Source organism: Harpia harpyja, unplaced genomic scaffold (assembly GCF_026419915.1).
Source record: "Harpia harpyja isolate bHarHar1 unplaced genomic scaffold, bHarHar1 primary haplotype scaffold_408, whole genome shotgun sequence".
Taxonomy (NCBI): Eukaryota; Metazoa; Chordata; class Aves; order Accipitriformes; family Accipitridae; genus Harpia; species Harpia harpyja.
This window is the reverse complement of record NW_026293339.1, coordinates 41,130-45,229: the sequence shown is the minus strand read 5'-3', so window position 1 is coordinate 45,229 and position 4,100 is coordinate 41,130. Positions and strand designations below refer to the sequence as shown.

The following is a 4,100-nucleotide window of genomic DNA, read 5'->3' as shown; positions in this document are numbered from 1 at the left end:
AGGACGCATCTCCAGTGGGTTTGACCCCAAAACGTGGCTCCTTGGTGGATACCAGAACCTGGAGCTGGATGAAGATGGGTGGGAGGACACCAGGACGCATCTCCAGTGGGTTCGACCCCAAAACGTGGCTCCGACCCCAAAACGTGGCTCCTTGGTGGATACCAGAATCTGGAGCTGGATGGAGATGGGTGGGAGGACACCAGGACGCATCTCCAGTGGGTTCGACCCCAAAACGTGGCTTCTTGATGGATACCAGAACCCGGAGCTGGATGAAGATGGGTGGGAGGACACCAGGACACATCTCCAGTGGGTTCGACCCCAAAACGTGGCTCCTCACCAGAACCTGGAGCTGGATGAAGATGGGTGGGAGGACACCAGGACACATCTCCAGTGGGTTCGACCCCAAAACGTGGCTCCTTGGTGGATACCAGAACCTGGAGCTGGAGGAAGATGGGTGGGAGGACACCAGGACGCATCTCCAGTGGGTTCAACCCCAAAACGTGGCTCCTTGGTGGATACCAGAACCTGGAGCTGGATGAAGATGGGTGGGAGGACACCAGGACGCATCTCCAGTGGGTTCAACCCCAAAACGTGGCTTCTTGATGGATACCAGAACCAGGAGCTGGATGGAGATGGGTGGGAGGACACCAGGACGCATCTCCAGTGGGTTCAACCCCAAAACGTGGCTTCTTGATGGATACCAGAACCAGGAGCTGGATGGAGATGGGTGGGAGGACACCAGGACGCATCTCCAGTGGGTTCAACCCCAAAACGTGGCTTCTTGATGGATACCAGAACCAGGAGCTGGATGGAGATGGGTGGGAGGACACCAGGACGCATCTCCAGTGGGTTCAACCCCAAAACGTGGCTCCTCACCAGAACCTGGAGCAGGATGAAGATGGGTGGGAGGACACCAGGACGCATCTCCAGTGGGTTCAACCCCAAAACCTGGCTCCTTGGTGGATACCAGAACCTGGAGCTGGATGAAGATGTTTGGGAGGACACCAGGACGCATCTCCAGTGGGTTTGACCCCAAAACGTGGCTCCTTGGTGGATACCAGAACCTGGAGCTGGATGAAGATGGGTGGGAGGACACCAGGACGCATCTCCAGTGGGTTTGACCCCAAAACGTGGCTCCTTGGTGGGTGCAAGACCTGGGGTCGTGTGAGGACAATAGAGAGGAGATCGGGACACAGCTCTGATGGGATCCACCCCGAAACGTGGATCCTCATTGGACACAGGACCTTGGGTTGGATGGAGATAGTCGAGAAGGCACCAGGACACATCTCGGATGGGGTTGGACCACAAAACGTGGCTCCTCCCTGGCTGTAAGACCTGGGATTGGACGAGGATGATTGAGGTGGCACCAGGACGTGTCTTTGATGGGGTTGGACTCCAAACCATAGGTCCTTGGGAGATGCAGGACCTAGGGATGGAGAAGGCGGTCAAGAGGCCACCAGGATCTGTCTCCAGTAGGAGTCAAGCCTAAAACGTGGCTTCTCATTGGGTGCAGGACCAGGGTTGGCCAAGACGTGCTGGGACACGTCTTTGATGAGGGTCAACCTTGAACCGTGGCTCCTCGCTGGATGCAGGGTTGGCCAAGACGTGCCGGGACACGTCTTTGATGAGGGTCAACCTTGAACCGTGGCTCCTCGCTGGATGCAGGGTTGGCCAAGACGTGCCGGGACACATCTTTGATGAGGGTCAACCTTGATGATGGTCAACCTTGAACCGTGGCTCCTCGCTGGATGCAGGGTTGGCCAAGACGTGCCGGGACGCGTCTTTGTGAGGGTCAACCTTGAACCGTGGCTTCTCACTGGATGCCGGCACGTGCTGGGACGTGTCTTTGGTGAGGGTCAACCTTGAACCGTGGCTCCTCGCTGGATGCAGCGTTGGCCAAGATGTGCCGGGACACATCTTTGATGAGGGTCAACCTTGATGAGGGTCAACCTTGAACCGTAGCTCCTTGCTGGATGCAGGGTTGGCCAAGATGTGCCGGGACACGTCTTTGATGAGGGTCAACCTTGAACCGTAGCTCCTTGCTGGATGCAGGGTTGGCCAAGACGTGCCGGGACACATCTTTGGTGAGGGTCAACCTTGATGAGGGTCAACCTTGAACCGTAGCTCCTTGCTGGATGCAGGGTTGGCCAAGATGTGCCGGGACGTGTCTTTGTGAGGGTCAACCTTGAACCGTAGCTCCTCGCTGGATGCAGGGTTGGCCAAGACGTGCCAGGACATGTCTTTGTGAGGGTCAACCTTGAACCGTGGCTCCTCGCTGGATGCAGCGTTGGCCAAGACATGCCGGGACGCATCTTTGTGAGGGTCAACCTTGAACCGTGGCTTCTCACTGGATGCCGGCACGTGCTGGGACGTGTCTTTGGTGAGGGTCAACCTTGAACCGTGGCTCCTCGCTGGATGCAGCGTTGGCCAAGATGTGCCGGGACACATCTTTGATGAGGGTCAACCTTGATGAGGGTCAACCTTGAACCGTAGCTCCTTGCTGGATGCAGGGTTGGCCAAGACGTGCCGGGACGCGTCTTTGTGAGGGTCAACCTTGAACCGTGGCTCCTCGCTGGGTGCAGGGTTGGCCAAGACGTGCTGGGACACATCTTTGGTGAGGGTCAACCCCGATGATGGTCAACCTTGAACCGTGGCTCCTCACTGGATGCCGGCACGTGCCGGGACGCGTCTTTGGTGAGGGTCAACCTTGAACCGTGGCTCCTCGCCGGATGCAGGACGCGGGGTTGGCCGAGGACAGCTGAGAACCACCAAGCCGCGGCTTGTCCTTCCTCTTGCCCGTTTTTTCCGCGTTTCCTCCTGGCCTGCTCTCAACCTTTCTCCTTCTCTCCGTCCTTGCCTTCGTTCCTGGCCACCTCCAGCTCCTCTGGGCAAACCCCGTGACCATCCCCAGCCCCTCACCGATCCCGGGGGTGGGACGGAGATGGTGACCCCGTGCCGGGCGCCGTGGCGACCCTCAGCCACCCCCATTTCTCTTGGTCCCTCCAGAAGGAGAGGAGATGAGCTCACACCTTCTCCTCTTCCTCCCCAGGGGCCTCCCAGTTCCTCCCAGTCCAACCCCAGAAGACCCTGGGGAACCTCCCAGGTCGGTACCTCGGGGGCAGGGAGCCGCCGCTCGAGCGGGTCCTTCCAGTTCTCTGGAAATCCCAGTTGAAGCCAACCCCGTCACTGGGTTGGACTGGGCTGGGTTGGGTTGGGCTGACTCAGCCCCCTCCTGGATCGTCTCGACTTGCCCTGGGCCCATCGTTGCCCAATCAGCTCCGGGTTCATTAAGAGGCCTCTTAATGAGCTCAGGTGTTAATTGAGCTCCAGGCAACTCGTCAAGGTCATAATTACGTGGCCGTAATTAACCCCGGGCTGTCCCAGCTTGCACCGAGCTCCCATGATGCTTTGCGTCGGGAAGACTTTGGTGGGGGCGGGGAGGGGAGCCTGGCTCGAGATTAATTGGGGGGGGCGGGATTAATTGGGGGGGGGGGGGGAGGGGCTCAGTACATACCGGAGGGACTCAAACTGGTCCCAGTCCCCCCGGCGCGGCTTGTCCAGTTGGAACGCGAGCCGCTGTTCCCAGTTCCTCCCATTTGCCCCAATGCCCCCAGTTGCCCCCACTGTCCTCCATGTCCCCCACACCCCAGTTACCCCCAGTTACCCCCAGGCTGCCCCACAACTCACCGTTCCCAGTTCCTCCCCTTTACCCCAATGCTCCCAGTTGCCCCCAGTTCCTCCCGATGGCCCCCCCATCCCAGCACTCCCCGTTGCACCCAGTGCTCCCAGTATGCCCCACAAGCCAACGTTCCCAGTCTCTCTCATCTGCCCCGTTGCCCCCAGTTACCCCCACTGCCCTCAATGTCCCCCACACCCCAGCGCTCCCAGTTGCCCCCAGTGCTCCCAGTAGCCCCCCCCCCCGCCCTTAATACCCCAGTGCTCCCAGTTCTCCCCAGCTCCCCCCAGTGACGGAGGTGGGGCCTGGCCATCTGGGTTCCCTGCCCCACCTCGTTGGGGGGGTGCCCCCCCCCCTCCCAGGGAGGAAGGGGCTGGGATTTTCTATAGGTGCTACCCCCCTATAGATGTGTGGGGCAGGAGGT

At 59.7% G+C, this 4,100-nt stretch overlaps 1 long non-coding RNA gene across 1 annotated transcript; it reads right to left on the bottom strand.

Moving 5' to 3' along the window:
- Positions 1-130: 130 nt before the first annotated feature.
- LOC128138406 (uncharacterized) lies at positions 131-3,548 on the bottom strand. The gene is made up of 3 exons (XR_008233997.1): positions 2,707-3,548; positions 2,257-2,481; positions 131-2,096 (listed from the first exon to the last, which is right to left on the bottom strand). It is a non-coding gene; the product is annotated as an uncharacterized LOC128138406 (long non-coding RNA).
- Between the last annotated feature and the right edge of the window lie 552 nt (positions 3,549-4,100).